Source organism: Labrus bergylta, chromosome 19 (genome assembly GCF_963930695.1).
Source record: "Labrus bergylta chromosome 19, fLabBer1.1, whole genome shotgun sequence".
Taxonomy (NCBI): domain Eukaryota; kingdom Metazoa; phylum Chordata; class Actinopteri; order Labriformes; family Labridae; genus Labrus; species Labrus bergylta.
This window is the reverse complement of record NC_089213.1, coordinates 16,767,200-16,780,888: the sequence shown is the minus strand read 5'-3', so window position 1 is coordinate 16,780,888 and position 13,689 is coordinate 16,767,200. Positions and strand designations below refer to the sequence as shown.

The 13,689-nt window shown below is 40.2% G+C and overlaps 1 long non-coding RNA gene across 1 annotated transcript in view; it reads right to left on the bottom strand.

Moving 5' to 3' along the window:
• The window catches only part of LOC136177156 (uncharacterized), a 38,958-nt gene that overhangs the window by 7,560 nt on the left and 17,709 nt on the right, over positions 1-13,689 (bottom strand). The gene's annotated exons all lie outside the window — the stretch shown is intronic.

The window sequence follows — 13,689 nt, the reverse complement described above, 5'->3', positions numbered from 1 at the left end:
ACTGTTACAACAGCAGGGGAGAGTGGGAGTGTGTATGCTTGCGAACATCTACACATACAGCACGCGAAGCACAGATGCAAGCACAGAGAAACAGTCATTCATCACGCAGAGGAAAATAACAGAGACAGAAGCCTTTGATTTTTGTTCTGTCTCGTGTGTAACTACCTTTAATCTGCTGTCATTTGAGCTCAGACGTGTGGGAGATTTGTGGAGATACTAATCTCTTTCTGCTTGTAAAATGTTTGGCATGAGGAGTATTTAACAATGAATTCATGTCACACCATAGCATGACAGTGAGAGCATCTCAAGAATCTAAGTTTAGGAAGTGGAAGTAATCCCTCACTCATACACAAAAGCACACGAGCTACCAACATGCTACACATGAGCTCACGTACTGCCCTTCGTTCTGGGTCAAACCAGGGGGTTTCCCAGTTAGATATCATATCTCCCGATCATAGCTCAATGAGCCTCTTTGAAAGATTTTTGTATTAATGAACAATGTGTTTGCCAGTTAAAGCTTGTGATTAAACACCAAAGAAGCCAAGAAAATTCATTTTTTTTAAATAATGTTAAATGTTTTACTCAAGTGGCCACTCATAATTAGAAAGCTACAGAGAGTTATCATCTATATATATATTTTTTTTTTTACTGTTTATTGTCATTCAGCTCATTTTTGTAGTTTGCATCACATACTGTAACCTCATTATGTAACATTTGGTCTAGTCTCACTGCTATCATCAATGGTCACTTCCAGTAGCTACATGAAGCAGTTTGTTGTATAAAATGTGAGAAACTTTATTTAAACCAACTGGAAACACCAAACTGCAGACACAGCATTTAGCAGCCATAACCACATATTTCACTAAGAAGTTGGTGGAGACAAAAGCAGAGCGAAAATTAGATAGAATACTTATATTTGAAAAGGGCGCCATTTATGAGACTCCATATCTAATACTAATCTGATCTCTGTCTGACTGATGTTTAAATGTGCGACTGTTTGCTTACATTTTAGCCAAAAGAAATGTGTAAACCACATTTTGTTAACAGTAGCCGATTATGGCCAGACTGAAAGGTAAAAGAATTCAGCACTGTCCACTGAATTGGTATTGTTTAATTGTGCTTGTTTTAAACCACTTTTGTTGGCTATGACAGAAAGGATAACTAGAAGCTGATGTTCAGTGGGTTGCAGATTGATACTTATGATAATTAATGGAGGTAAAACCTCATTATTGCCACAGAAACCAATCACTGAGAAGACAGGCAGGTAATAGTTTATACACAAGTACAGTAAGGATTCCTGTTGTCATAATAACAGCATGACAACGGGTGTTCAACATTTTAACAACTGTTTTAAGTTGTACTAAAGTAAACTTCCCTCTCTTTCTATCATTTTTGAACAGGCATCATTACCTTACCAAGTCTATGTCACTTTAAATATTGACTGAAATGTGAGAATGTATGCAAGAAGCAGCAGACATTCGTTGTTTAAACTGAATCAGTAACTAGTTTTGTGCTTTGTGTTTCACAAAAGTGAAATTAATTTCATGGCAAAAGTTTGCATAAAAATGCCTCCAAATACAGTAAATAAAGGGTTTGATGCTCAAAATGTCCTGGGGAGTACTTCCAGACTGCACTCATGGCACCAATATGTTTTTCAAAATGGCATTACTGGTATGAAAAGTCAGCATTTAATGAATAATGTGTTGCTCTACACCCTGGATTTAAAAAACTATATCTTAACAGGTTTCACAAAAAAAGACACAACAGTCACAGACACAACAGTCTCGGCCTTTTAAACTCAGTCAAACATCGAGACGTACCTGTCATCAGCAGCCATTGTTGAACTGTACCAGACACAGTGACAACATGTCAGTGCTTTCTCTTTACAGATACTTATATGTCGATGAAGTGAATCAGTGGGGGTTAAATACTAACTCAGGTGTAAGAGAGAAACTATACATCTGTGCAGCTGTCTACTTTAAATTTACAACGGGAGCAGCTTAAACACAGACATCGAGCCAGCCACTGATGAGAGATCCCACATCAGAATTTATGCCTCGTGCTAATGAACGGTTTTGTTCTCAAACACAACCAGACTTAGAAAGTGTGGAAATCCCCTTCAGCTGCTGACAGACAGTAGTCAGAGGCCTCAGATTAATGAAGGAGTCTCTCAGTCAGCCAACTCCCAGAGGCTGACACAGCTCTGTAGCCGAGGGCTGAGGTGGTGTCTGAGTAGTTCGACGTTTCATGTGAACACAGGAACTGTGAAAGCTAACAAATACAAGTGTGAAAAATAAGCATACAAAGTGAAAAGAAAACGTTGATAGAAAAGGCTTCAAAGGAAACAGCCATCAATCAGTCATTGCAAATGTCCATGAGTCCTGAGTGTTTATCAAATATTATTCTTTATGCAACAGATTAGTTGTTGTAACATGAGGCAGATTTATTTGTTGCGCAATAATTCATCTGCACCATGTCTGACTCAAGTTTTCCACTGATTGAGTGTATTGTATTTTGGAAGAAATTCTTAAATAACATTTATTTACAAAGTTTTTTTTTTTTTTAACAAAGTTACAAAGGACTTCACAGGTTGCCTAAAATACATTACAAATTTAAAAAGTATCTAAAAAATGCAAAATTACAATACTGTGGCTAATTATTACAATTTTAAATAGCCCCCTTTTCAGTGGTCTCTGTCTGTATTTCTAGCTTTATTAGTTTTGGTGTCAGATTCTTTTTTATGTTTTCAGGTTCCCGTCTTGGTCAGTTGTCCCTCAAATCTTCTTTTTTTACAAAGAAGATAATGATGTCAAAAAAATGACGTAAGAGGCAAACCAGACCAGAGGTTGAGTTCTATTTTGGGCTGCTTGCACTCTTACGCGTACATGACAGTGATGCGTTCAATGTCATGCTATGGTGTGACATGACTTCATTATGTTATCATGCCAAACACTGTACAAGCAGAAAGAGATTAGTATTTCCACAGTATTTCACCCACACGTCTGAGCTCAAACAACAGCAGATTAAAGGTAGTTACACACGAGACAGAACACAAATCAAAGGCTCCTGCTTTCTGTGTCTTTGTTATTTTCCTGTGCGTGATAAAGAGTTCCTTTTAGAGCCTTTACTTTATTAGTCTTACTTTAGTAAAGAGGAGAAATGAATTATTAAGTTTATCTATTTAGGTTAAGAAGTAGCTTCACTGTTACTTCTGTTAATGCAAACTGCCAGATTTTCTCCCCATACTTTTTCCTGCCAGGCCACTAGTGAGTTTTCCCACAAGAATTTGGAGTGAGACAATTTGTGAACCAAGAAGGTAATATTCATGAAAACTCAGCACTGTGCTGCCAGATACAGCTGATATATAATCAATATTTAGTTATGTAATTTTCCTTTAACATCAATACGATACATCATAAAAGCACACTGACAGCCAAAACACACATAAAATAACTCTTATAATGAAAAACAACAGAAGCAGCCAACCATCATGGCAAATTGATTTCAGGCGCATTACAGACAACTTCTGGACTGCAGCATGTTACCCAACATATAAACGTAAGATTCATCGAATGGCTTTGCCAACCAAACTGCGCAACTACATACAGCTTTCATTTTTGTATCAACACAGTGACAATATATTTCCCTCACATCCATGTTTCTTTTTGCAGAAGCACAAACACTCAGAGCACGTTCAGTGCGCTCATACACACACACTACACTTTAACATTATTTTAAAGACTTTGTTTACTATTAACAGACACCCTCATAAGTTAGAATCATTATTAGATTTTACTCCAGACACATTTTTGTGTATATCTTACATGTTAGATGCAGCACATGCTGTGGGTTGTTGCACACAGTGGGCTATGTATTTGCAACACTAATGTATTTCGGAGTGGGATGTGCATTATAATTATAGTAACGCTTATCTCCTCTCATGTTGTGCTAGTAGTTGTGACATTATTTAGTTAAATACATTTCACTTTAATATACTGTAATTTATAATGCAATTAAAAACTCGCCCAACTCATGGAAAACCAGCCCAGTCCACCTGTCCAAGCCCATTTTAACCTGCACAATCAATTCCCATTGAATGGGAAGATTACTTTTTTTTATCCTGTGATCACAGCGCGATGGTTGCAGTCTTCATGCACGTCAATTTGTGCAGCTGCTACAGTACACACTCCTTTCTGCTTGTCAGCATGTTCTTCACTAGTTCATTGAAACTGTGAATATGTCCAACTACAGGAAGCATTGCTGTAAAGACAAAAGCTGTCATCACAGTGTCAGACTCTTGGATATTTTGTAAATGTTACACTATGTCTTTCACTATACCCTTTTTACATCATGTCTTTCATAACGTCTTGTCTTGAAACTCCCTTCCCCGTCTGACAGTGAAAGTCTCTAGCACTGAGGTATGTGTATAAAGGAGCAACACAGGAGGGGTTCAGGGGCAGACTGTGCTGACATTTTCTAGACATTTTCTGGAGTGCCTCTGTTAAAAGCGCTAGTAAGAGAACTCAATATGTGCAGTGTACTTTTTCTTTAAAACCTAACAACCAGGACAATCATTTCCACATGATTGGATGAGTCAGGTCCCATTTGCCGAGATACATCTGTGTTTCAAATCCTTTGCAGGTGATCTACATCCATCACAGTGTGTTCCTATTGCCAATGAGTCTGAAATTTCATCTCTGCTTGTGAAAGTGAGGATAAGTAATTGACGCTTTCCATCAATGTAACCGGCTTATAAACCCAATCACTCTGGAATAACCTCTATTTGGGAAGCTGGTTCAGGAATCCAGCCAGCTTCAGTGTTTGGCCAATGTGATGACAGCTGTGGGTACAAACTTGCACGCTGGCTCACCAGAGTTTGCAGGATATAAATGAACCTTTCTACTCCACGGGCAGACTGAAAATCTACACAGGGACTAGAACAATATTCTGTCCCTTTCGGTATAGTCCATCTTTCCATCGTGTGGGTCTGCAGGCATTCGCATACTATGTGTATGAACCCACAGGGCAGAAAGAGGTTTTTGACAGGCTTTGACAGGTTCAGCATTGCAGCAGACCTCCCAGCTGTCAAACAAAATCTCAGATACGAGGGCAGCGAGTGAGTGATTGCTGAGCATGCAGAGATGTGTACATACAAATGACTGAAAGACAAAACATTAGAATAACAAATTACCTTCAATCACTCCCATTATTCCCTTTTCCTCCATCCTCTTCTTGTTTCTTTGCCTCCCTTTGCTCACTTAATTCTCTGATCTCTCAACACCTGGCCCTCACCTGGATGAATGGTGAAATTGCATCACTCAGATTCCTCAAACAAGCGAATATAAACACATCACAAGTCCTGGGAGTGAAAGTGCAAACTTGCCTGAGCTTGAGGGAAGGTAACATATGCTTCTGTGTATGAACTTGAAGTAGGGAACATTTACAGAGCTGAAGAAAGGAGGAAAGGAGATTTGAAGAAAAAAAAGCTATATCTCAAGAGTATAGGGGTGTAAAGACTCACCTTACCACATTTAATACCTATTTTTTTTATTGACGATGCAGCCACACTGGTTGGAATATTTGCCTGGGAAGAGGGAAGAAATAGGAATGTAATACAGACTGGTCAATGACTCAGTTCCAAAGTTATGACTTGGTTTATTGATATTTTTGCTGCTCACTCTGCATACTGTGATAAAAGTTAATGGTCATGAGACTCTAGCCTTTTATGACAATTTGCATGGGGCGGCTTACAATAGGGAAAAAAACACGTTTGAATGGCTGTAGCAATTTACAGTGAACCCCCTCAAAAAGGAAAGCTTTACAGAAGTCTGTCTGTCCATATTTTTTTTTTTTTATGATAAAGACAAATCTCATCTGGTGAGAAAATAGCGAAACCTGATACAAGGCTAGCAGTATAGTGGCAGTACAAGCAGACCTAAAAAATAATAGTAAGGGTTACAACCTGAATGTGCGGTTGGAAGTGATGACATCGCTAATACATTTGAGCCAAGTTACAAGATAGCAAGAAGACAATATTTCATGCCACAGCAAAATTATGAAAGGAGAACAATAATTTAAACATTTCTTTTACTGTTGTTTTCAGAATAATTCTAACACAACTGCATGATTATCACTCTCCTGAGGCAATGTGGGCATGGGGTTTGTAATTAAGAGTTCAGTTAATAATGTCAGAATGTTTTATTATAGTAGGCCTGGTATTATGTCTCTTAGACAAGTCACAAAACAAGTTCTTTTAAAATGACATATTTTCTGGAAAATGTTTTCAGTTCCATAAAAAATATTAGGATTCAATAGTCATAATGTGCATCAATTCAGATCAAATTGAAACACACTGAATCATTATATGTGTTAATGAATCATCCTTGACTCAGATCTTGGCCAACATTTTGAGATTCAGATATAAACCCCCCCCTCCCCCTCCCCCCCACTGAAAAGGTAATACAGCCTGGAGGGAGAGAAAAAGAGTTTCTGTGCGTGTTTCTTTGTGCGTGTATTTCTTCGTTAAAGGCTGTTGATGGTTTAGTCAGAGTGAGCTGTCAGGGCCTGTCACCTTGACAACAAGGGCTGTATTTCACTCACCCGCTAAAGAGAGAGCGAGGGAGGCCCCTGGCTTCTAACCTCCTGTCAAACCCATGTATACACTCACACACACACACTCGCACACGCACACGCACACACACAGACACACAGACACACAAACAGACTAACTCTCTCTCACACACACACAGCAAATTCACCCTCTCTTTTCATTTGGCTCGCTCAGCTTGTGATTAATTCCACAGAAGTTACAACAACCTGTTGACGCACACTGACACCCTCCAGTGTGTGAGTAAGCAGCTCTCCTTACATGTAAGGTGAAAACAGCAGGTACTTAAGGTCATGGGAAGCAGCGTTTCTCTGCGTGAATGTGTGTGATGTGAGGTGCACAGGTGTGTTTGGACTTATCTGTGTAAAAGCACGTGGGCGTGATGCCGGTCGAGTCTTTCTCTGCGTCAAATCTGTCAGCAGATCTCAGCAAAGAGATCACAGCGGCAGCCACAACAGCGTCACAGGGCACAAAAGACAAGACGGACAGATGAATGAATAAGGGACAAGCGCAGAAGCAGATAAATGCAGAGCTTGAAAGATGGATGGTCTAATGGATGGATTATTTACGTGACAAGAGAAATGACAGATGCTGCCGGATTAATGGAAGGATTGACAGATAGATGGAAGGGCGGATAGATGAATAGAGACGCAATGTGACAAAAAAGGAAAGGAAGAAAGAAGAAGAAACAGATATATTATCTGTGAGGCATGAGGCAGAAAGAAGACATAGTGTTTAGCTGGTGAGTGATGAAAACAATGACCAAGAAATCAATCCATCAATCAACTTATATTTATATGATGTCAAATCCCCCAAAAAAGAGTAATTCCATGACACTTAACAGAACGAGCAGGTCAAACTGTACTCCACAAAACAATTTAGAGCAACCAAACTTTGGTCCACTTGAAAACATTGACAACAACAAACAGGCAGAAACCTTAAACATATTTGAGGATATACGGGCCACATTTTTGAAACAATCCGGGAATTTGGGAGTATTAGAATTTTACAAGAAAAATGAATAACATACCAAGAAAAAGTAGAATTACTATGAGAATAAAGTTGTTGTATTCCCCCAATAAAGTGTTTATTAAAATAAAAAATGGGTTTCATATTATGAGTGGGCTCAGCCTGCCAAGTATTTAAATGGTAAATGAACTATATATATGTTAAAAACGTCTGACCACTCAAAATGTTTTTTATACTGCATGTCACATTCACCCATTCATACACTGATGGAAGAGGATTCCATGTAAAGTGCCCATCAGTATTAACTAATCCCATCGATGCACATTCAGACTGGCAGTGCCATCAAGTGCAATTTGGGATTCAGACCTTATCTCGTGAAACTTTTTATCTAAAGCAGTGCTGGACTAAATTCTTTGTAATGTTTACAGTGAACACATATTAATCTAACACGAGCAAGCGCTTTGCAACAGTGGGAGGGAATAATTTGCAACCAACAGGTAGAAACCTTAAACAGAAACTGACTGATAGGTGAACAACCATCTGCCCCAAAGGCATGATGGATGGAGAAAATTACTGGCTAAAACATATGTTTCCCAAACTTATAAAGCCCTTTGGAATTGAATTGAATTGGGAGAGGTAGAGAGAGTGACCAATATTGCTTGAATTTATTTGAATTGAATGAATTTGAAATATTTTTACACAGTTTTACGGCTCACCCTTAGGCTAAACTCCTAGAAGAATCCATCATAAAGGAGAGAAAGAGTCTGAACTAACTCTCTGTCAGCGAGTGGAAGGACTTCCGTTTTCTTTTGCTTGACTGAATGGGCAGAAAGGAGAGATGGGCTGGAGTGGTGGGTGGGGGGTGGGGGGTAGGGGGACACTGGCATTCCCCTGCATTCTCTCAATAGAGCTGTCTGACATTGAAAAGAGTCCACCTCCTCTCTCCCTGTCACATCTATCAGTGCTGTGATGAAAGGCAGAATGACAGAGCAAACCAAGAGCACTCTGATAAACACACATCCCATCAAACACACAAACAAACACACACACACACACACACCCACACAGGGGACTGAGAGGAGGGAGGGGTGTGTTTGACTAATACATCTGTACTTCATAATTACATTGCGAGGCTCCAGACCTCATCAGGCTTCAGTCAGTGTCTTGCTGGGAGTGTTGACGTTTGGCTATTTATTTCATAGTGTTGAACATTTGTTTTGGCTGTCTCGGTTTACTGTCTTTTGTCATTTGAGACAAACCATCTTGTAGAAGCTGTTATATTAATCACTTGTGGTGAACATGTGTTGTGTATCAGGTAAACAACAGAGGCGTCAGGCAGTACCTCGTTTTTTTGAGTGTTAAATATTGACTCTACAAAAAATCAACTCAAGGATTTTAAAGACAGACATCAAGCTCATTTTCAAAGTAGATCCTAAAGTCAATATTCAAAGATAGCTTTGAATTGCAGCCAGACTATTCAACAACAATTTCTAGAAACAATTTCCCCTGGCATCTCCCACGAGTTCCCCTTTTTGCACATGTTCCTATAGGGAAGTTAGACAGGAGGGGGCGGGATCTCAGGAGGCAGACCATGACATAAAAAGGATGCTGCAGAAGTGCCAGTGTAAATGTGAAAGCCACCTCCTGCGCTGAGTTCTACACTATGATAACAGTTTTTGCCTTCATACCAATGCTACGTGCAGTTGAAAAATTCCCAGTGTCGATGAAAGAGCAGAAAAGAACAAAAGAACATAAGTTGAGCAGAAAATAGTATAGCAATTTCTTTATATGCTTGAGGGAGATCCCATCAGATTCCCACCCACTTGCTTACAATAACTATCCGGGAAGTTATTAAATCTTAATGCTGATTGACTTTCGCGACACTGAGTAAGTTATATTGTTCTCTCAAGTTAAAAATGCTTTCGCTATCTGGACAGGCTATTTCAAAAACTGATGGGTTAATATCACAAGACCATACAGCTACAAGTGTTCTATAAATGAGAACCAGAACACTTTCTATACCACAGTCCGGTCCTGTATGTATTCTACAATTGTTTTGAAGAATCTGTAAGTAGAAATTAGGGTGGTAGTAATAATCAAACATTAAACATTTTCAATGCATTGGCTGCAATGTGTCAAATGTTAAACAGCAGACTTTGTAAGCATAGTTCACCGCAGCAATGTAAAATAACTCTGCCTTGACGCTGCCTTTATACTTTTACATGGAACCAAACAACAAACAAAGCCACACTGATTTTTAAGTTGGGCCGTATTCCAGCTCAATTGTGTGTCATTTGCAATTTTGTTTGGCTGACAGTAAACTGTTGCACAGAGAAAGCAAATCCATGAGCCTATTCCACAACTTCCGTTTTCTTTTTTCTTTTCTGGGCCTGCACGGCAGCTAGCGTCTGAAAGCATCATGCCGACACGCCGTGTGATGTGGACAGAAAATAAGAGGGGCCATGTTGGTCGAGCTGGGGAAACAGCGGGCATACATTCTCTCTGCAAATGTTCTTTTAGGTTTCAGCACACAGTATGGCGCAGATCACTATGCTTGCCAACCATGTTTCTTCAACTTCCTTCTTCTCTGACTTCAGCTTCCATCTGTGGGACTTGAAAGGAAACTTTGTGGCGGTTTTTCAATGCTTTGTCCCAACTTACCATAGACAGTGTGAGAACTCAGGTCGTGCCTATACTGTACAGTCTGATTGGCCAATTGGACAATCCAGTGTAAGCAGATAGTGTGTGTCGTTCTGTTGTGCACACTTCATAATTGCCACATTGACATTCCACCACAGCATTAATACAATCCTAAAGTGTATTCCCAGCCTTACACAGATGACGAGGTGCTAGAGCCACGTCTTGTGTGAAAGGGGCTTGTAAAACTAAAATCTACAACGTTAAAAAGCCGGTTTAACCATCAACAACAACATTTACTTGCAATTTGTGTTCCCTATCAAAGCACTTAAATCCAAGTGATCAACCTGAGCACTTTGGGTGAACTGATTTTATATGTGATGCGATTATGCAAATGGAAGAAGCACTTTCGTTGTGGATGTGCAGTTATATACCGAGGCTACAGTACAATACAGTGGCTGTAGTCCATCAAATTTTACAGCAGCAGCAATTATTATATTTTAAAGCTCAGAGGTTTAGAATGTTTTAGGTCTTTTGGTATCCAGGGGCAGAAAGGGCTTAAGCCTATTCATTGTTGTGTCCTGTAAAATGATGTAATCTCCACTGTGTTACCAACAAAACTTTTGTTGAGGAGATAAAGTTTTATTGCACGCGCACAGTTTACAATCTTTGGCTTTGTACAGCATCTTTCTGTTTCTTTCTCTAGCTGCCAAAGACATGCATTACTGCAGTTTTCGTTTGAAGCAGGGGCTGATTCATTCCTTGCAAGTTGTACATCAAACTTATAGCTACAGCCAAAATGTATAACATGAAGACAGACGAACATGTTTCCTCATTCAGCCTATTGACAGATGTGGCGCTGCAAGTTTACCCACGTCAGTAGGCGAGTTTGACTTTTACATTTTTTACAAATGTACACATGCAAATAATCATCTCCTTCTTTTTCTTTCTTTTCTTTTCGCACACGGTATAGACAAGCAAACCCAAAAAAGTGTAGGCATTATGTAGTTGTTGCGGTTCAAGTGAAACTTTCTCCAGCGTCACTCTGCACCTCACAGCTGTGGGATAAGAAGTGCTGAAAAGTTCAAAGATACAGTATAACCTAGACTAGCACACACACTTCATAAAGCAGCACACACACACACACACACACACACACACACACACACACACACACACACACACACACACATTCTGTAGGTAAACACAAGCTCAAGTTTGTGCACTCTTTGACATACATCCGCTGACCCTTCAGTCCCGTCCACACACACGCATTCAGGTTTCTTCTTCATTAATCTTCATTTCAACACACTCTGGCCGCCGTCAGCACATGTGCTCCCAACAATCACTTGGCACTGTGCACACACGGACACACACACATAAACAAGCTCTCAGAGGGCGAGATCTGATTGCTGACACCGATATCAGGTCCTCTCCTGCTGCTGAGCTGTCCATCTGGCTGCCCGATCAGAAGACAGAGTGGGGTACTCGCAGCGGGGGCTCCTGTCAGTGTGCATTAGGAGAGGGATGATGGCAGACCGGAGCTGACATTGAGGATAATATTGGCATCCACAGAACCCTTTGGTGTCGGTATCACATCGGGATTACGGTGGAACTTGATGACATCAGAGGTGGGCCGGGTCGAGTCGTTTTGAGGGCACAGTGTTCCCTAATGATCCCGCAGATCTTTTCTTGGATTTTTAAAGGAGTTTGGTCCACATCCAGGGGACAAATCCATGTGACGTTTTTGAGCCATTATTGGATAAAGTTTGAGAAGCTGGGACGCCCTACTTTAACTCGGTCCAGAGCTATATTTGACCAGAAGTTGTGGTTTCTCTTTTCCATCATGTATCTTACATACAGACCTCATAAGACGTAAAATGTTGGTGGAAAAAAATCACAAATCACCCACATAGATCAAGTGCCAATCCACTCAAAATTTACAACATCGTTGACGAAGATCTCCAAATAGTGGTTGCCGTGTGTTTTTTTAAATCCTTTTTCTAGCAGGGTTAACTGAATCCAGTCCTCTCCAAGCCTCTGATTCACTGCAACAGAGACAAATAAACTCCAAGCCTGCGTTTGGCCAAGCAAATCAGGGCTGTTGAATGATTCAATTCCAGAGTTTATTATGGTTTTTACGCCATGCATTCCAAATGAAGCCCTGAGCACGAACAGTCATGTTTGAAAAACCAGACACTTATGCTTTGTATATTTCTCTCTCCCTCTCTCTGTCTGTTGCTCGCTCTGTAAACCTCTTGTTCTGAAAGATACTTTTGTTGTCGTGCTGAAATAAATGCAACTAATGCTTTTGCACCATATATTCAATAACTTGAACAGAGAAGGCTGTGTGGACTGTTGTGTTTCACCCTGGTGTCTCCAGCTGTGACTCGGCTGTCAGTGAGATATTTGGGGTGCTGACTGAGGCGACTGGAAGGTTTAGGTGTTGTAATCAAACTCCCCTTATTCCCCCCAGGCTCGTTACAGTGCTCAAATTCTGCACTAATTGGCTGGCACTTGCAGCCGGAGACCAGTCTGCCTGGAGACCAGTCTGCCTGGTTATCCCAAGAGACAGACGACAGGAGGGGAGTTTTATTATTTTCAAATGTTTTAAGAATATAACCGTTGATTTTGTGGGCTCTTGCAAAGGCACGCATCATGTGAAAAGTAGCTTATAGAGCAGACTCCAGTTATTGTGGTTTTATTAATAAACTTATTTAAATCCTGGTTTTGGAATCTTCTAAACGTATACAATGCTCTTCAACCCTCTTTCAAGTGACCTCCTACATTATTGAAATAAATAAAGAATTAAATAGGACTCAATATTGACCCTTGTGGGGCACCGTTCTGTAAAAGAAAAAGGAAAAAAGAGAAAGATTGGTGTGAACTTGATAAAGAAAATCTATTCACATGAAACGTGGACAACAGACCGTTGTTTTTACATTAAAAAGACAACTTAATGACTGTGGGGCTAAAGTATTTGTTTGGCAGTCATGTTCACATAATATGGATAATATGTGTTTTCACAGAGTTCTCAAGGATATTGCAGATGGATTTTAATGGATTCTGACCAGGTACTAAAGATAATGAAGTGTAGCACATAAAACTGGGTGATGCAACTGTGGTTTTTCAATAATTGGAATTGGAAGATAAACAATCTTTCTCTATCTACTCTTCCATCTCTGCAGCCCCTCCTTCGCCTGTCCCCCCTTCCTTCAATCTTCCTTCCTTCCCCGAGTGCCTCCCTTTCCGAGGTTTATGGCTCTTGGTTCTTTGACTGCTGAACCGTTACCCCAAAGAGCAACAAACTGATCTGCGGTCACACTTTATAAGCTGTCAGCTGAACCGTGCTCCTCCGCCGACAGGTGAGGAATGTTTTCCTTCACCTCTCTGCCTCTCTGTGGGTGTCTCATACACACCGTTAAACGCATCTTTTTCTCTGCACCTGGGCTCAACACTTTAAAGATGAAAGGAAT